The sequence below is a fragment of the Panthera uncia genome (genome assembly GCF_023721935.1).
Source record: "Panthera uncia isolate 11264 chromosome D3 unlocalized genomic scaffold, Puncia_PCG_1.0 HiC_scaffold_8, whole genome shotgun sequence".
Classification (NCBI taxonomy): Eukaryota; Metazoa; Chordata; class Mammalia; order Carnivora; family Felidae; genus Panthera; species Panthera uncia.
This window is the reverse complement of record NW_026057586.1, coordinates 65,532,037-65,552,658: the sequence shown is the minus strand read 5'-3', so window position 1 is coordinate 65,552,658 and position 20,622 is coordinate 65,532,037. Positions and strand designations below refer to the sequence as shown.

The 20,622-nt window shown below is 46.9% G+C and overlaps 1 long non-coding RNA gene across 4 annotated transcripts; it reads right to left on the bottom strand.

Moving 5' to 3' along the window:
* Positions 1–2,995: 2,995 nt before the first annotated feature.
* Positions 2,996–8,899, bottom strand: LOC125914931 (uncharacterized). 4 transcript variants are annotated; one of them, XR_007455484.1, is made up of 4 exons: positions 8,762–8,899; positions 8,135–8,280; positions 5,048–5,150; positions 2,996–3,272 (listed from the first exon to the last, which is right to left on the bottom strand). It is a non-coding gene; the product is annotated as an uncharacterized LOC125914931 (long non-coding RNA). The 4 variants fall into 4 exon arrangements; XR_007455486.1 differs by having other exon boundaries at positions 5,048–5,162; positions 8,139–8,280; XR_007455487.1 differs by having other exon boundaries at positions 8,139–8,280.
* Between the last annotated feature and the right edge of the window lie 11,723 nt (positions 8,900–20,622).

The window sequence follows — 20,622 nt, the reverse complement described above, 5'->3', positions numbered from 1 at the left end:
AATCTTGTCATTTGCAACAGTGTAGGTGGATCTTTGAGGCATTGTGCTAAGTGCAGTAAGTCAGACAGAGATAAACACTGCATGATATCACTTATACGTGGAATCTTTTTTTTTAAGTCAAATTCCTAGGAACAGAGAGTAGAAAGGCAGTTGCCAGGAGCTCAGAGGGTCGGTGGGGGAAATGGGGAGAGGTTAGTAAAAGGGTATAAATTTTCAGTTACAAGATGAGTAAGGTCTGAGGATGTAACATAAAACGTGGGGACTATAGTTGATAACACTGTTTTGTATGGTTGAAGTTTGCTAAGCGAGGGGAAGTTAGACGTTCTCTCACACACAAAATGAATATAAAATAAATATAGGAGGTTTGGGGTGCCTGGGTGGCTCAGTCTGTCGAGCATCTGACTCTTGACTTCAGCTCAGGTCGTGATCTCATGGTTGGTGAGATTGAGCCCCGTGTCAGGCTCTGTGCTGACAGTGTGGAGCCTGCTTGGGATTCTCTCCCTCCCTCTCTCTCTCTGCCCTTCCCCTGCTCACACACTCTCTCTAAGTAAATAAACACCAAAAGAATAAATATACGAGGTGATGGATGTGTTCGCTTACTAGCTGGGAGGGATCTTTGACAATGTGTATATATATATATACATATATATACATATATACTTTGAGAACTTTGAGAACTCCCCCATGACTTTAAGGAAAGGGTTATCATTCCTTCACTTAGTACCAAAGGCATTAATTACAAAGCCTTCAAAGCCCTGAATTTCCTACTATGTCTTATCTGTTGTTAAAATATGCTCTCAATTGCAAGTGTTAACAAACCCAACTCAACCTGCTGAAACAATAGGGAAAGAGTGTTGGTTTATTTAACTGGAGGGTCAAGCAGGAGTGTGGGCTTCAGGCATAGTTTGATCCAGGGGTTCACTGTCTCACCAGAGTTCAGCTCCATTTCTCTCCCCCTTCTGTCCTGCCTTCCTCTGTCAGTTTTGTCTGTCTATCTGGCAGCAACATGGCCGCAGAGCTCCACACCTTATATCCACACTCCCATCACCCAGAACAAGAGAGAACAGACTCTTGTTCCAGCAACGAGCTCTGAGATTCACTTTGACTGGACAAGCTGAGATCCCACGCCCATCGCTGGCCATGCCCACCTATTCAGGGATCATCACAGCTATTACTATCCCAACCCTTATTGTACTGAACTACAATCCTGATTTTCTCACTGGCTTCCAGTAGATGGTGATTACAATATTCCTCTCTGTACGATAGTACGATAGTTGGTGCTCAGTAGATGTGGATTGGGTTTCTAAAGCACGGGGTTGGTTGTTCTCTTTCCTCAACAAGCCCCTGCACAGGCCTCAGCAGTTTGTGGGGGTCAATGGAGCCCCATTAGCAGAATAAATAAATACATCCCACATTTTCCTACCTCTTTCTCCCCCGTTGGTTCCATAGGACCTCAGCTTTAATAATATCCTCCACAGCCAAGTATTTCTGTCTGTCTCGGGGGCTGTCTTCGGACAGGCTGACAAATACGGCTAGTGTATTCCCTGGGGAGGGGGTGTCTATCTCCGTCCCTACCTACCAAGTCTCATGCCTCGTGGGGTCTGCGGTCTCCACCTTTGGGTCTCCACCTTTGGGTCTCCACGGAGATCCCGGATCTCTCAAAAGTGGCAGAGTCGGGGACACGTGCCTCCCTCCTTCCTCCTGGTAGGTGGTGGGTCCTGGGGCAGTGCTGCCCAGGCCCCAGTGCGTCCCAGCGTGGAGCCCCTGTCCGCTTCTACTTACCTTTCTCTCTAATGGGCCCAGACACGGGTCCGTGGACTGGGCTGAGGAAAGAGACCAGGGCTGGTCGTTATGCTCCACGGGAAGTCACTTCTGCCCTCTGGTTCTGAGATGTGGAATCAGAGCCCAGCTTGTCCCGCTGGTTTCCCGATCCTCTACGCCCGGAGACTCTGTTCCTTGTGCCTGGAGACTCCTGCTGAGCCCAGAGGCCGCCTCACTGGTTATCAGACCCACCTGGAGGTGTCTGGACTTCTACAGTGGGCATGACTTAGGCCCCTGCCATGAGACCTAGACCCGCAAGGATGCCTCGGTAGCGTCTTATCCCTTCCGGGGGGGGGGGGGGGGGGGCGGCATTGTGCCTCGACTTCTTTGCATCTGTAAAATGGGGCAATACTTCTGATCTCTCAGTGTCTTCCAGGGGATCAAATGAGACAAAGGACTTGGAAATGCACAGAGGAGGCCTCTTCTTTGTCAGGTTGACTCCGCCCAGCTCACTAGTCCCCTGCAGTGCTTATCAATCAATACCTCCCTGGAACACTTCAGATTATCTAACATGCCTGCTATTCCCAGGAGACGGCATGCTCTGGGGTACTGTGTGCATCATTCATACTCACATCTTCAGCCCCCAAGCCACACCTCGTACGCAGCCAACAGCATCAATCAAAGGTGAGACTTCTTGCCCACACACCGTGCGTGAGGCTGTGCCTCAGGCACGTTCTTTCTACTCAGTGTGCCGCTGAACCTTCACAGCAGTCTCACAAGCTAGAGACAAAGTTTCGTCCCGCAAGGTGACAGAGGCCTGGAGACATCCAACAGCCCGCCCAGGGTCACGCAGCAGGTAGGTAACGGAGCCGAGATTTGAACGTGGGTCTCTCCGACTGTTACAAACGCTTGTGTTTTCCATTCAAACGTGTTTCCTAAAGACGGGTACCATCTGTCTCTGAATGCCCAATCTGTGACATAATCCCTCCCGGGACAGCACACAAACGAACGTTTTACTGATTAAATGAAGAAATACGGAAGGATAATACTAGCTAGAAAATGAGATGAATGGATAGATAGATAGACAGACAGTTGGCAGATAGAAAAGTTTCGATATAGATGGATATTCCTGGGGAAAGTTATGCTAAGGCAGGAACCATACCCTACACTCCTGCCAAGGCTCAGAAATCGATCACAGACCCGAGGGCATAGTAAGCACTCTATACACTCTGAATTTGAGTAACCAGAGGTGTTAGATGTGAAAGCAAAGGATTCTTGGAAGCAGCTCCGATAACGTCATCTGAATGGGCCAGAAAGGACATTCAGGATCAACATTGACGTAAGGTCCCTGTGGTTCCCTTGCTGATGTCACTGGATGTGGCTTACCCATTACAGTCCAAAGGAAGCTTCTCCACGTTCAGGAACTACAGCCTGGAGGACATCAGAATTGAGAAGCTTCATTTCCTGCTGACAAGTGGTACAGGTGGTAGAGAGAAGGGGGTGTGCACAGGCTAGAAAAATGGAATGATCCCATTATCAATGCTGTCCAAGCACATAGGAGTCCTTCAGCGTGACCCTATTCAATATCTAGCCAAAAACAAGGCTGACTCATTCAATCTTGGTTAAAAGGACTTGATTCGAGGGGCGCCTGGGTGGCTCAGTTGGATAAGCATCTGACTTCAGCTCAGGTCACGATTTCAGGTTTGTGGGTTTGAGCCCCGCGTCAGGCTCTGCGCTGACAGAGCCTGCTTGGGATTCTGTGCTTCCCTCTCTCTCTGCCCCTCTGCCTCTCGTGCTCGGTCTCTCTCTGTCTCTCAAAAAGAAGTAAACATTTTAAAAAGTTTTTGAAAACAAGACTTGATCTGAACAAGAGCCCAAAAAGTTTGTCATGAGACCATCGTGCCTGAAAGGACAACCCCATGGCAAATCCCACAAGCAGCATGGGGTGGGAGGTGCTCTGGACTTGGAGTCAGGAGGCCCACATCTTGGTCCCAGTGCTGCCGTGAATTGGCTGTATGACCTTTAACCCAGGGACTCAGTTTCCAGCTATTTCACAAGAGAGTTTTAACACCAATGAGCTCCTTGCTGACTTTGTGGGGTTTTTTTTTTTTTTAAGATTTCTTTCTTTATTTTTGAGAGAGAGAAAGCATGCGTGGAGGAGGGGCAGAGAGAGAGGGAGAGAGAGAATCCCAAGCAGGCTCCGCACGATCAGTGAGGAGACCAACATTGAGACTTGAACCCACAAACCGTGAGATCCTGGCCTGAGCCAACATTGGACGCTTCACCAACTGAGCCACCCAGGCGCCCCGCTCCCGGCTGACTTTGAATCTAGGATTCTGTATAGGATTTTGGAGTGGGGAAGGCGAGAGGGCTGAGCAGAAAGAAGGAGCAGTGGTGTTCTAAAACCACCTGCACCGCCAGCTTAGGAGAATCATTCCTGTGTTCATCTCTTCCTACTTGCATATTCTATGACATCATATCGATAGCTTGAAATCGGCCACGATGGGAGCATTCACACCATGGCAACTGGCAACCGCTAAATCACAGCTCACTCATGCTCTCTCTTCTTTTCTTTTCTCTCTCTCTCTCTGTTTTTTGAGAGCCAGTTGGTAAACATTTATCAGCACACCACTAGAAGGGGGCCAACGTTTATTGAGCACCTAGTTTCTCAGGCACTTTATGTAGCCTGTCTCTTACCCCTCCTGGCCTCCACAACCATGGGACAAACTTTGCGAGGCTCCAAGAGACTCAGTAAGTTGCCCAGTGTCACCTAGCGATTAGGAGATGAGGGCGATACTCAAACCCGGGACCGACCAGATCCAAGTTCCGTGACCTTTTCCCACCACCACACGTGCTCTCTGAATTCGGAAAAGCCAGGCGTGGTAAGGAGGCACAAATATAGTTCGCGTCACAGCCCTGGAAGGTAACCCGGGCATGACCTTCCGGTCTGATGGGAAGCTAGTTCTTCCTTGCCTGTCCATCCACACTCCTGTGATATTCTCAATTTCCCTTAAGATTTTCCAGCTCACACCGTCAACACAGACCTGGCCTGGAACGTCCATTCTACCCTCCTGGTGGCTTCACATTACGTGAACTTACAGCCCCATTATTGGAGCTGCCAAATGTCGATTTAAGTTTGGCGCCAAAGGTCAACTGCACAGACGTCCGCTGTGCTAGCTAGAGGACATTTCCATGCTGTTGGATCAGAGGTGACCCCTGTGTTCCCATCATGGACATTGCTATTGATAGAAGGTTCCACGTAACCCAATCCCGAGCGCACACGTACACTCTCCTGCAAACACGCTGCCTCCTTGGTGCCTTCATGGTTGACCTCTCCAAAGACCTTCCCGTTTTCTCCTTCGCCAAGAGGAAACATCTCTCCACTGGGTCTGTGAAAGCGACTCAGCAGAAACAAATGATGAGGTCCATTATCAAAGATGTTTCAATTAAAAGCAACATGGCCTTATTAAGATAAATTGACTGTTTGGAACAGTGTTTTGTTTTGTCCTCCTTGTAATGTTAAGACGACTCCTGTCTCTGCCCCTTAGTTGAGATCAAATCGGTTTATTGGTTTTCCTGTGACCACAGGGATGCCCTTCTCACTCCCCCATGATTGACTTTTAATCTATGGCAGACATTCAATGACTTTCTGGCAGAAATAGTTCGGTAATAAGTCAGACTCTCTCTGGAAGGCTCTCTCCGGACCCTTCCTGGGAATGCAATTAAGCAACATGAATTTTCCTTTTAGCATGACTCCCTGCCCCTTAAATTATGTTCTGTTAAACTCTGTGAGCCCCAGTTAAGTGCATGTGGGTCGGGATGGACCTCAGCTGGATTCTCTCCCAGCCAAAGTGGCTGGAGGCCTCTTTTACACCTTTCAGCCTTTGGGTCGGAGTGGTTTTGAGAGAAGTAGTCTTGGGCTCCTTGGTAACCAGTGGAAATATTCAAGAAAGGGGGATTTCAGCTGGAACGGTGTGCGGCTTGTGGCTGAGAAGAACTGAGTGCACCCTACAGTTAGGGAGTAAATACTACGAATCTAAATGAGTTTTGTCCTTGATTTGTTGCAGGGATTTGGCCAACTGACTCCCGTTCGGATCCGGGCCTCAGACTTCCCGTCTATGAAATATAGGTGTTGGGCCTCAGGAGGGGCGGACAAATCAAATAACTTCAGAAGCATGGCAGGTAAAAGAATTTAGGGAAACCAGAGTGTGTATGCCCCACGGGAAAGAAAACTGGTAACAATATCAATGATCGTGTAAATAATAGTAATAGTACTTAATACCGTGGGACACTTAGCATCCCAGGTGCTTATCCTAAACACTTTCCATATATTAGCTTCGTGGTTCTCATGGCAGTCCGGCGAGGTAGGTCCCATCTCCGTTTACAAATGAGGAAACTGAGGCACAGAGATGTTCAGTAACTTGCCCAGAGTCACACAGCTGATACAGGAAAAGAATCCTCCGTGGGTAGGATCTGGGAACACTTTGCCAGTTTTCAACCTCTCGATTACATCTCTAAAGGCCTTCCAGCCTTAACACTCTGAATCGCTGTAAAAAGCAAAATCTGAACATACTAGTTGCCCAGTAAAGGCTGGCTAAATCATTATCCAGGAGTCAAAATTCTAAGGGACAAGTAGCATTTATGGAGTAATTATTTGCCAAACTTCCTGATAAGCACCCCCAGATATGCATCCATGAATCCGCCCGACCCCATTTTACGGGAGAATAAGTGAAATTCAATATGCAATGCGTGGGGCCACGGTCACAGAGCTAGGAAGTGGCAGGGCAGAAGCTTCGCTACAAACCTAAATACGCTATAGACTCCAGTGGGGAGGGGGGGAGCCCAGCTGCCGTTTGGTTTTTTTTCTAACTTTATTTATTTATGTATTTAGATATTATTTATTTTGAGAGACAGAGAGAGAGCAGGGGAGGGGCAGAGGGAGAGAATCCCAAGCTGGCTTCTCACTGTCACGGCAGAACCCGATGTGGGGCTTGAACTCAGGAACCGTGAGATCATGACCTAAGCCCAAATCAAGATTTTGTTAGTTTGTTTGTTTTCGTTCCTTTCTTTCTTTTCTTTTCTTTCTTTCTTTTTTTTTTTTTTTTTTTTTTTTTTGAGAGACAGAGTGCAAGCAGGGGAGGGGCAGGGAGAGAGGGAGACACAGAATCCCAACAGCCTGGAGGCTCTGAGCTGTGCGCACAGAGACTGACGTGGGGCTTGAACGCACAAATGCCAGATCATGACGTGAGCCGAAGTCAGACGCTTAACTGATGGAGCCACCCAGGCTCCTCCCACCTGCTGTTTTTATACATAAGGTTTTATGGGAACAGAGCCATGCGTGTTCATTTACAGCTTGTCTGCGGCTGTTCTCCTGCCACAGACCAAATGGCCCACCGAACCTGACCCTTTACAGAAGTTTGCTGGCCCCAGACTGGAAGGCAGTGGAGACAGAAAGGGACGTGCTGGCTCTTATCAAGGTTGGGGTGGGAAAGGGGACAGGGAGATTAGCAATGGCATTTTCAACAGGTGGGGAGATAAAAAGAAAAGGAGTTCAAAATTTGACAAAGACTCAACTCTAGCAAGAAAACTTCCAGTGTGGGGGGAGAGCAAGCTGTGAGCGTTTGTTCCGGGCTGCAGATGGCATTTCTAAAAGGCAAGAGATTGAGGGGTGCCTGGGGGGCTCAGTCGCTTAAGCATCCGACTTCAGCTTGGGTCACGATCTCACCGTCCGTGGGTTCGAGCCCCGCGTTGGGCTGTGTGCCCGCAGCTCGGAGCCTGGAGCCTGCTTCGGATTCTGTGCCTCCCTCTCTCTCTGCCCCTCCCCCGCTCATGCTCTGCCTCTCTCTCTCAAAAATAAATAATAACACATTTAAAAAAAATTGTTTTCAAGGCAAGAGATGGAGATCCTGCCTCTGCTTTAGAAGGGGATGCAGTTGTGGTTCACTCAACTAATCAATATGCTCTATTCACCAGGAGAAGGACCCCCCGCCCCAGCCATGGGCCGGGGAGGTGCTGGAAGCTCAAGGGAAGGAAACTGGATGTCGGATGGGTGGGTAGGGATGGGGAGCCTTTCCTTTCATTCACTTACTCCTTCTCTCAGACGTTCATCAAACACCCACCAGGGACCAGGCATCAGGCACAGCACTCGTGGAGGAGGGACAGGGCAGAGAATGTTAAGGAGGGCGGGGCTTCTGAAAATAGGAGAAAGGAATAGAGAAAAGAGAGTGAGAAAGAGAGAGAGAAAGAGAGAGAGAAACATAAGTGGGAGGGAAGGGAAACCAAGCAGCAAGAAATAGAAATACGGAGCCAACGACGACGATAAGAGAGGAAACGGAAGAAAAAGTTTGAGCTGGGAACTGCAGTAAATCATTACCTACATTGTTTCCTTCTGCGACGTGCATGGAACCCCGTTCGGCCACTGTTCACGGATCTTAAATCGATCACTCTCAACCTGGAGGCCTTCAGAGGCTTTGGTCTGATCTCCATCACCGACTTGGCGTCAGGAGTCTGGGACATTGCCTGTTGGGGTAGATAACATTAAACGTGGACATGAATGAGGCCACCTGCGAGAGTTTCCCACCCTGGGTTTTCAGGCAAAGAATTAAAGGAGCGGGGAGGGGGAGGGGGAAGAGGAGAGGGAGGGGAGGGAGAGGAGGAGAGGGAGGGGAGGGGGAGGAGGAGGGGGAGGAGGAGACGGAGGGGGGGGGGGGAGGGAGGGGGAGGAGGGGAGAGGGAGGGGGAGAGGGGGAAGGGAGAGGGAGGGGAGGAGGAGAGGGAGGAGAGGGGGAGGGGAGAGGGAGGGGGAGAGGGAGGGGGAGGAGGAGAGGGGAGGGGGAGGAGGATGACACCAGAGGATGGTGATGTAGCAGTAAACTAGCCTTTGGCACTATGCTAGTTGTTTTACCAACTTCATCTCTGAACTCCAGCGATAGCCCTCTGAGAGGTATTACTCCATTTCTCCGAGGAGAAAACCAAGGCTCTGGAAAGCAAAACTACTCACCCAAAGCTCACAGCTAAGGCAGAACTGGACTCTGAACTCATCTCTCTGAGTCCTGAGCCCACTAAGTGGGAGTGATTCTGGAAGTAAGGCCCCTAGGTCAGCGTCAGCATCACAATCGCCCCAGGGAGTGACCGTTTTAAACTGCAGATTCCCAAGCCCCACCCAGATCCACTGAATCAGGATCTCTGGGGGAGGATAGCATCCGGTCTGCATTTTGAACCACTTTGGTATTAAAGCATTTTTTAAAATTCGTTGTTTAACATTTATTTACCTTTGAGAGAGAGAGAGACAGACAGACAGACAGAGTGCGAGCAGGGGAGGGGCAGAGAGAGACACAGAATGGGAAGCAGGCTCCAGGCTCTGAGCTGTCAGCACAGAGCCCGACGCGGGGCTTGAATTCACGCGCTGTGAGATCATGACTTGAGCCAAAATCAGACGCTTAACCAACTGAGCCACCCAGGTGCCCCACATTTCTGCATTTTGAGCCAGATGATTTCTATGTTTGCTGAGGTTTGGGAATTAAGCACACAAGACTCAGGTTCCAATCCAGTGATCCCTGGACAGCTTTCCAAGAGTCCACGACCTATTGATAATAAACCGGAGTATTGTTCAACACATGCCCACCCCCTTTCTTCTCCTCTTTGGGGAAGTGTTGGCCCCAGTGAATATTTTAGACCTTTTGGTTTACTTCGGCCAAGGAAATGTGCACAGACGGGAGGTAATAGAACCTCAAAACAAGTTTGTGTGGCATGGCTTACCTCCTAAGCGTCCACCATCACCACAAAAGATAAAAATAAAAATAAAAATAAAAGTAAAAATAAAAATAAAAAACCATGCTCCACAAGGCAGGTTGCCTTTCCAGCCTGGGCTCCAGAATTGGACACATGAAGTTGAGCTGAATGGTCCCAAAGCCTGGATCCAAGCACAGCCAACCCATAATCTGCAACTAAAATGCCCCAGCCAACCCATATACATGCCAATCACATGAGCAAGAAAGACCTGCTTGTTGTCAGCCATTGGGTTTAGGTATGATTTGTTATGCGGCCATAGCTGACCGATACACCTACGCTATATATCCTATATTGTGTGACCATTTTATGCTGTGTACTCACTTTTCTGGAGAGAGGGTACACATACCTTTCAATAAATTCTCAAGAGACCAGGGACCCCAGCAAGTATTAAGAGCCACAGATCCGCTTAAAGATCTTCCCCATCCTCAGTAGAACCTCAGGAGTTTCCAGGCTTGAGCTGAATGAGTTTTCACTGTCCCTCCTTACCAATTAGAATTGCAGATGGTTATCTAAGCCTTAATCTTTAAGGCGTCCGGACCGAATATGCTGCCGGAGTTTTGAGAAGGGGGCCTGGGTGACGGTCTTAGGATTCATTCTTGAATCCTTGGACTCTTAAAATACCCCAAAATACAAAAAACAAACCAAGAGGAATTATTAAACAACAGGGAGTCGTTTTATAAGATTTTCCTTCTCTAGTCTCTTATTACTTACCCATTTATCTCTCCAGTGGAAAGAAATTTCTCTCTACCTCTGTGAAGTACATAGAAACAGCTCGGTCAATGTGTTGCCAGAGATGTGAAAAATTAAAAATATTATTTCCCAGTCTGGGTTGGCTTATATAAATAAGTATATACAGAACCTATATCCAACACCTCAATCATGAAAATCATGTTAACATGTCACAGGACATTAATTTTTTCAAGATCACTGGACAATAGTTTTAGGAGTTTGTGAGTGCACAGTTTACTTTTTTTTTTTTTTTTTTTTTTGGCCTGCAGTTTGTGAAGTCACAGCTCCAAGGACCCTCCACTAGAAGCAGCAAGGCCCCTGGGGAGGATGAAATGACCCAGCCACGTCTCCATTTATTTTACGTCCCTGCTCGTATCTTATCCGGAGTTGGAGGCCAAGCAAACCAGCCTGTTAGCAATCCATTTTCCTGTGCTGGCCTCATCCCCTTGGCTGTTATCAGCTGAGTACTTCAGCACGGATGGATGGGTTCTGGCCGGTCAGGGGACGCAAGTGAACTTGAACCAAATCCAGCTAGCAGGATTTCTGATCGCCAAGGTGACCTGCCACCTTCAAGGAAAGCAGGATTCAGATGGTGACTCAGGGGGTGCCAGGGAAGAGAGGGAGGAAGGACAGGTGCACTGCCTCCCATAACCCAGGGCTAACTGGGGACTTTGGGATCGGGGGTTCTTGGGTGTTGTGGGAGGAATTAGAAGCACTCTTCTTCTCCGCTGTCCTCCATTGATGGCCATACCCTCTGTCCTTTTGGGTGTTGAAGCATCTTTTGTTTGTCAAGACAGCCCGACAGGCTGAGTTTGGATCCACACATTCTTTGGAGGCAGGACCTCAAAGAGGTAATCACGGTAAGATGAGGTCTGAGGGCACCCTGACGTATTCACCAGCTAGGATGTTCACCCAAGCCTCAGAGCCAGAGTTTTTCACTGGGGCTCTGTTATGTAGGCATGATTGTACCGTTGGGCTAATAGCACCTGGCTCAAAGCCTCAACCTTCTTTTCTTTTCTTTTTTTTTAATGCTTATTTATTTTTGAGACAGTGTGAGCAGAGGAGGGGCAGAGAGAGAGAGGGGACAGAGGATCTGAAGGGGGCTCTGCACTGACAGCAGGGAGCACAACATGGGGTTCCAACTCACGAACCATGAGATCATGACCTGAGCCGAAGTTGGACCCTCAACCCACTGAGCCACCCAGACGCCCCTCAAACCCAACCTTCTAATCATGAGGTTGGTCTTTCCAGCCTGACCAGCCCCCTGCTGAAACCATCTAGGGACTGACCAGGTAAACTGAACGTGGTCCTGAGGTCCTACCATGATTAACAAAGACAATCCTATCACCTGGGAAATTCCAAGAGTTTAAAACTCTGTCCTAGGAAGGGACAAAGGCCAACCAAATTCTTGATTACAACATGCATATACATATATGTGCATTATATGAATACATAAATGCTACACATACTTGTTCTGTTTGTATAGTGTATATATTGGAAAGATACACTCCAACGTGTTAATAGTAACTACCTCCAGGTAAAGAGATTCAGAAATGTTGTGTTCTTCTTGTTTGTTTGTTCGTTTGTTTGTTTTGAGAGAGAGAGGGTGTGCATGCGCGTGCAAAGGGCAGGGCCAGAGGGAGAGAATATTAAGCAGGCTCCACACTCAGTGCAGAGCCCCACATGGGGCTTGATCCCACAACCCTGGGACCATGACCTAAGCCAAACTCAAGACTAGGATGTTCAGGGGCGCCTGGGTGGCTCAGCTGGTTGAGCGTCCGACTTCGGCTCAGGTTATGATCTCGTGGTTCGTGGGTTCGAACCCCACCTCGGGCCCTGTGCCCACGGCTCGGAGCCTGGAGCCCGCTTTGGATTCTGGGTCTCCCTCTGTCTCTGCCCCTCCCCCCGCTTGCGCTCTGTCACTCTCTCAAAAATAAATAAAGATTTTAAAAAAGATTGGGATATTCAACTGACTGAGCCACCCAGGTGCCCCCGCACCCCCCTTTCATGTTTAATTACCAGTCCAAGAGGCTCAGGCCAGTTAAGAACTCGGATCACATTCCCATTTCATGGACCGTGTGACTTCTGTGGACTTCAGTTTCTTCTTTTGCCGTATGGAATCGATTGCAATGGTTCCTACCCCAGAGCTCAGCTGCTGTTGACAGAGCCTACTACGGCACCTGCGAATTGATAATTAGTTATTCTTGGGTCATTGCTGTGATGACCATTGTTAACGTTCTTGTAACTTACCTCATTGTCTTATAAGTCACCTGGGAAATGATATTTATTGAGCCACCCATGGCATGAAGGGCCATGTGTGATCCAGACCTGGGAGACCTGCACCCGTTGATGCCTCCAGAAACTTAACAACCACCCTGGAGAGATCCACTGACCCTCCATAGACTGTAGGGTAGCACCTGTCCTCTAATGTCATCGTTTGAGAAGCTTGTGGGCACTGAAAAGCAGAGGGAACTGCAGGGACCAGCAGGGCTCAGGGAGTTGGGGAGGGGCCATGTCAGGTGAGAGTGGCACCTGGGCACAGAGCCAGGAGTGGTCTTGGAAAGCAGACCCTTCCCATTCCCTACCTCTTGCGGGCTCACGTCTCCCACTGCCTGGCACATCCATCCCATTAGGTGGTGTAACCTTCACAGGAACCCTATGAGCCACACCATCAAGACTCAAGACTCATTTTACAGATGGGGAAACAGGCTCCCAGAGGCAGTCACACGGCCAAGTTAGTAAGTGGACGAGTTGGGATTCAAACCCAGTTCAGGGGTGCCTGGGTGGCTCAGTTTAAGTGTCTGACTTTGGCTCAAGTCATGATCTTACAGTTTGCAAGTTTGAGCCCCATATTGGACTCCCTATTGTCCCTTTCCCTCTCTGCCCCTCCTCTGCTTGTGCTCTCTCTCTCTCTCAAAAATAAATAAGAAACAAACAAACAAAAAGCAGTTTAGGAGCAAGTACAACAGCCCCTATGGCTGGGACCATCAGCCCCGAGCCAGGATGGAGCCATGTGACTGGTGGATGGGAGGCATCTCCAGTCTGTTCTCTTCAGGGACCAGAATCTTTTCTCTCCCCTGGTCTCCCAGGGACTATTCAAAACTGCATCTTAGTATCTGATTGTAACAACCTAAGGAACAGTGAGGAAAAAAACAAAAAAAACAAAACCAGGAAACACTATCCACTTAAAGATGAAACGGTTGGTGCGCATTGAAGTGCCCCGGGAGCAGGGGTGGGGTGGGGTGGGGGTAGGGTGTGGGGCAGGATTTTCATCACACATGTTTGTGGGGGAAGGATACAGTTCTAGGTTTTAAAAAAAATATTATATAATTTTGGTTTTAGAATTAGATATACCTGAGTCTAAGTGACATCTCCAGGGCCATTCACTGAACCACAATGGAGTAAAATTTCCCACTGGAAATGAACATGTATTTGTGTCCTGTAAATATCAGTACTATGCTAAACGATTGACATGCACTGTCCCATTAAATCTCCACCACTTCAAGATGAAGCTACCATTATGAGCCCATTTCACAGGTGGGAAAACTGAGGCTCAGAAAGGTGAAATGATTTGCCCATTCTCCTAATCCCTACCTGTACTGCCTCCCTCTCACTAGAACAAACTGGGGGTGGCCGGAGGGGAGGTGGGTAGGGGCACAAACGAAATAGATGAAGGGGGGTTATAAGAGGTACAGACTTCCACTTATAAAATGAAAAACTCACAGGGATGAAAAGTCCAGCCTAGGGAATACAGTCAATAATATTGCAATAACGTCATATCGTGATAGATGGTGACTGCTGATGTATAGAATTGTATGATCACTATCCGCTGAGTCCCACAGACCCGGGGTTGAAACTCGACGTCGTTTCTTGCCTGAAACAACTTGGGACAAGCATTTTCTCAGACCTCCTTTCCCATGTCTGCAAGACCAGAGTGATAACACTTCTGTAAAGGACTGTCGTGATACTCAGGAGAGGTCATACCTACAAAGCACTCAGAACAGTCCCTGGCACAGGTGGCCACCCAATAGATGTCATGGATGTGACTGTGCTCAGACCTTGAACACAAAAGAGGTGGTCAACAAACTTTAATCCTCACCACACCTTCTGGCTACAATAAGGGGAAAGTCATAAGCAGGAAAAGATGCCATTTTTGCTTTCAAAAAGCTCACGGTCTTGACCATGAGAGCAGAAAGACCATGGAAATGGAAAGCAATGAGAAGAAGCCATCTATCATTGTATGAGTCGGGATGTAGGAAAAAAAAATACCAGCTCTAATTAGCTTTTAAAAATACATTTATCAGTTCACGAAATGGAAGAATCCATTTAATTTCAAACTGTCAGTATAGTGGCTAAGAGGTTGGGATGGTACACACTCAGGTCTAGTTTGATCAAGGTGTATCAACACTATTAGGTCAAACATCTTTTTATAACAAATGATCTGTCATGCTGCCTTTACAATTCTGAAATGAAATTCACAGATAATATAATCCACCCATCACAGAGTTTAATAGAAAATCAATAGAGTGTCCTGTCTGCATTACCAAGGAAAGAAAACAGAATAGTCTTATAATAAAAACACAAAGGTCCATTTCTTTGGGCAAATACCCAGTAGTGGAATTACTGAACTGCAGGGTAGTTCTGTTTTTAACTTTTTGAGGAAACTCCATACTGTTTTCCACAGTGGCTGCACCAGTTTGCATTCCCACCAACAGCGCACATGAGGGTTTCTTTTTTCCACATCCTTGCCAACACTTGATATTTCTTGTGTTTTTGATACTAACCATTCTGACAGGTGTGAGGTAATATCCCATTGTGCTTTTGATTTGCATTTCCCTGATGATGAATGATGTTGAACATCTTTGCACATGTCTGTTGGCCATCTGGATGTCTTTGGGGAAAAGGTTCTTCAGGTCCTCTGCTCTCTTTTAATTGGATTATTTGGTGTTGGGGGCATTGAGTTGTATAAGTTCTTTATATATGTTGGATATTAACCCTTTATCAGATATACTGTTTGCAAAAGTATCCTCCCATTCCGTAGTTTGCCTTTTCATTTTGTTGATGGTTTCTTTCACTGCGCAAAAGCTTTTTACCTTGGGGTAGTCCCAACAGTTTATTTTTGCTTTTGTTGCCCTTGCCCGAGGGGTCAAAAATTTGTTGCTGAGGCTTATATCGAAGAGATCACTGCCTGTGCGGGAGTTCTATGGTTTTACGTCTTACATTTGGGCCTTTAATCCGTTTTGAATTTCATTTTGTGTACAATGTGAGAAAGCGGCCCAGTTTTATTCTTTTGCACATAGCTGTCCAGTTTTTCCAACACCATTCATTGAAAAGACTGCCTTTTTTCACATTGGATATTCTTGCCTCCCTTGTCACAGATTCATTGATCATATAAGCATGGGTTTATTTCTGGGCTCTCCGTCCTGTTCCGTTGATCTCTGTGTCTATTTTCGTGCCAGTACCCCACTGTTTTGACCCAGTAATTCCATTACTGGGTACCTACTCAAAGAACATGGAAACACTAATTCAAAAAGATATATGCACCCCTATGTTTACTGCAGCGTTATTTACGACAGCCAATGCATGGAAGCAGCCAAGTGTCCGTTTCACAGATGGGCGGATAAAGATGTGGTCTATATATACAGTGGAATATTACACAGCCATAAAGTAAGAATGAAATCTGGGTGTTTACAACAACATAGATGGGCCTAGCAGGCATTACATTAAGTGAAACGTCAGAGAAAAACAAATACCGTATAATCTCACTTACATGGGGAATCTAAAAAACAAAATAAATGAACAAAGAAAGAAGCAGACTCATAAATACAGAGAACACACTGGCGGTTGCCAGAGGGAAGGGGTGTGGAGGGATGGGCAGAATAGGCACAGGGGATTAAGAGGTGCAAACTTCTGGGGGTAAAATAAGTCGCAGAGATGAGAAGGACCACAGAGAGGATACAGTCAACAATATTGTAACCATGGTGACTGAGTGAGCACTGAGCAATGTATAGAGTTGTCCCGTCAATATGTCACGCACCTGAAACTAACACTGGGTGTCAGCTACACTTCAGTAACAAAACACATATAATAATAAAAAAATACACATGTCACTACTTAAACGTTCACATCCAACGCCACTCGAAGATATAATGAAGTAAATAAAAGCTTGCAGAGTCAACAGATGTGAGATGATATTGTCAACCGAGTTACTATAGATTTAACATATTAGAGTCATGGCTACATAGGTATGGTCCTACCTACAAGCATGTCCCACAGAAAGTTCCTAAGTCTCACTTCCCAGTCTTGGCTTTTCATACCCAAATGCTGTGAAAATAAGCATCTCTCGATGTACCTTGATGTGTTTATACAGAAAAAAAAAATTGTATTTCTGTCTCCAAAGTTCAACGTGACATTTTAAACAAAATGCTGGATAGAGCGCTTTTCTTTGAGGGGGGCAGGGCATAGAGAGAGAGGGAGAGAGAGAATCTTAAGCAGGCTCCACGTGGAGACTGACGTGGGGCTCTGTCTCATGACTGTCAGATGATGGCCTGATTCGAAATCGAGAGTCGGATCCTCAACCGACAGAGCCACCCAGGCGCCCCATAACTTTCTTATTTTAAAATAATGGAAATGAAGACTTCTGCTTCTGGGAAGATGCGATATATGTCCTTTTTCCTAGTCCTCCCATCAAGTACAACTGGAAACCCTGGATGTTTTATATAAAACAAACATAAGAAGGCTTTGAAAGGCAGAGGGAAGAAGACAGACAAGCAAAGGACCTTAGGACTTGGGGAGGGATGCATCAGTGAGCAGCTGGAGACTTCTCCTGGCTTCAAATATCCGAAAGTTGGAGCTGAAGAAGAAGGCGACTCAGGAACCAACCAACAGGTGCAGACAAAAAACAACAACAACAACAAAAACAAACAAAAAAAACCAACGTTCCAACCAAAACCTGCCTCGCAGGACAAGAGACTTAAAAAAATTTTTTTTAACATTTATTTATTTTTGAGAGACAGAGAGAGGCATGAGCATAAGCAGGGGAGGGGCAGAGAGAGAGGGACACACAGAATCCGAAGCAGGCTCCAGGTTCCAAGCTGTGTGTTAGCACAGGACCCGACTCGGGGCTCGAACCGGGTGACATCTCTACCACACGCCCTGCCAGGGATGTGTCAGAAAAAGCCAGCTGAAACCAAAGGTTCGAAAAAAATTCAGAGCCTCATAACATGGTACAAAACGTCTAGGCTTCAATCAAAAATCACTTGTCCGGACGCCTGAAAGGCTCAGTCAGTTAAGCATCTGACTTTGGCTCAGGTCATGATCTCACAGTTTGTGGGTTCGAGCCCCGCATGGGGCTCTGTGCTAACAGCTCAGAGCCTGGAGCCTGCTTCAGATTCTGTGTCTCCCTCTCTCTCTGCCCCTCCCCCGCTCATGCTCTGTGTGTGTGTGTCTCTCTCTCTCAAAAATAAACACTAAAAAAATTTTTTTAATTAAAAAAATCACTTGTCATAGAAAGAACCAGAAAGACCTCAAACTGAATGAAAAAAAGACAACCGCTAGGGTGTCAACACCAAGATGACGTGAGACCCGCTGGAATGACCCTACGATGATTTTAAAGAGGCCACGATGCAAATGATTCCATGTGCGATTACGGATATGCTGGAAACAAGCGAAAAAAATAGAAATCCTCAACAAAGAATTAGGGCATCTCAGCAAAGAAATGGAAGATGTAAAAAAAGAAACACATGGAAATTTTAGAACTGAAAAATAGAATAACCGAATTAAAGAACTCAGTGGGCCGGCTAATAGCAGAATGAAGGGGACAGGAGAAAAAAATATCAGTGAACTGAAATGCAGCATAATAGACGTGACCCAGTCTGAACCACAGGGAGAAAACAGACTGGGAAAAAATAAACAGAGACTTAGGACCTATGGGACGCTGACAAAATATCTGATACTTGCAGGGCTCAGTTGGTTAAGTCTCAGACTCTTGGTTTCAGCTCAGGTCGTGATCCCAGGGTCATGGGATTGAGCCCGTCCCATGTCAGGCTCCCCGCTGAGCATGCTGCCTGCTTAAGATTCTCTCTCCCTCTCCCTCTGCTTCTCCCCCACTCACATGCTCAGGAGTGTTCTCTCTTTCTCTTCAAAAAAAGTGGGAGGGGGGCACTTAGGTGGCTCAGTCGGTTAAGCATCCAACTTCTGCTCAGGTGGTGATCTCGTGGTTCGTGAGTTCGAGCCCTGCGTTGGGCTCTGTGCTACCAGCTTGGAGCCTGAATCCTGCTTGGGATTCTGTGTCTCCCTCTCTCTCTCTGCCCCTCCCCCACGCATGCTCTGTCTCTCAAAAAAAATAAATAAATAAACCTTAAAAAAAAGATATTAAAAAAAAAAAAGAAATTTGAGTGAACCAAAGACACATCACAAATAAATTTCTGAAAATCAAAGGCAAAGAAAAATATTCGACAGCAGCCAGAGAAAATGTTTGTGTGATTCACATTCATTGCAGGTCAAGCAGTCATTGGTTCCTATTTATGTTTGTACAGTATTCCGTGGTATGAAAACACCACGGTGTTATGACCCATTCTGCTCCTCAGGGGCATAGGATTTGCTCCTTTTTTAAGCTACTGGAGAATAAAGCTGCGGTAAAGAGACTTGCGGAGGTCTTTGGTGAACGTCCATAGGCATTTCTGTTGGGTATGTACTTTAAGAGTGAAATCGCTGGATCAGGGGGGAGGTGTATATGTTCAGCTTTCATAGAAAGTGCCAGAGTGTTTTCCAAAGAGTTCCAGTGGGTCCATGTCCTTGAGACAGCCAGCAACACTGGACAAGTTTCCGAACTTGCCCTAGTAGCCGCGCTGCCTTCACTGGGCATTGACTGGTCAAAGAATGGCTCCCTCCCTACTTTCACCTCTCCTGCAAGCCACTGTGTGGCTTCACCTTCAGACAGGTCCCCTGTGGGATGGTCAGACAGTTGTCATCAGCTCCAGATTTGCATTCTGTTACCCTGAGCCTGGTGGAAAAGGAGGCACTTCCCTCCCCCTTCAGGGTCCCTCCGGCCTAGGCTGAGGAATTAAGCTTTCAGTGACGTTCATTGTTCATCGTATGTCCATCCAGTAACCAATCAGTGATGGGGGAGGAGTCCTACACTCTCACTGGCCAGACCTTGGTCACATGCTCATCCCGGAATGGTGGTGTAGTCACCTCCACCTGAGGTTATTATAGGAGAAATGAGGAGGGGATTTCGAAGACCAAGGTCATGCTGCTGTTACTAGAAGTATTGCTGGGTGGCAAAAATATCGCACATCCATTCCAAAGGCCTTATGCGAAACCTTGTGATGTAGACAGAGTTCTAGAAGGGACTGGGAATATGAAGGATTTCAGAGTCAGGATCCAAACAGGAGTGAGGAGGCAAATCTTAGAAGGTGACATTTATAAGGGATAAACATAAAGCTTTATGCTTAGGTCTTAAAAATTGCATGTGTACAAAGTGGATTTTGCAGAAGCTCCTATGTATGAGTAAAATAGGTGGGACTTTGGTCAGACCAAACTCAATGCAAGTCAGGACTGCACTGCTATGGAGGTAAAAGCGAAAACTTCTCAAGGCCAAGTTAACAGAGGTATAGGGTCTAAATGAGGGAGGGGATGATGCCATGCTTGGACTACTGAATTTTGTTCTGATTCTCCTCAAATTATAAAGGACAGCAAAAGAGGATCCAGGTAGATGGAAGGAACTCAAAGCTAGTTTTGTGGGGGCACCTGGGTGGCTCGGTCGGTTGGGCGTCCGACTTCAGCTCAGGTCATGATCTCACAGCTCGTGAGTTCGAGCCCCGCATCGGGCTCTGTGCCAACAACTCAGAGCCTGGAGCCCGCTTCAGATTCTGTGTCTCCCTCTCTCTCTGCCCCTCCTCTGCTCATGCTCTGTCTCTCTCTGTCTCAGAAATAAATAAAAACATCAAAAAAAAATTTTTTAATTAAAAAAAAGAAGCTAGTTTTGTGAAATGTGATTGAGGACACACTTGTGAGAGAAGATTAGGTGTGTTCTGTACGACCAAAGAATGTAAGCTTAGAGGTCCAGCTGTTAACCCAAGGAAGAAGCTCCTACCAATCGTTTGTAGACATTTCCCAGGTGAAAACTGACAGATCACTTTTCAAGAATGTCCTAGCTTGGCTGTGGACACCAGTTCAGCTTTTCCCAAAATGTGTCCCATGAAAAAGACTCTGGTCAAATCCGCTGGAGAGATGCTGGTCACTAAGTTCTTCTCAAACTCACAGTGAACATATCAAAGCTACCAACAAGGCATTGAGTCGAGGAGCCTTGACTGTGTGGGCTTTCATTAAGCCAGTACT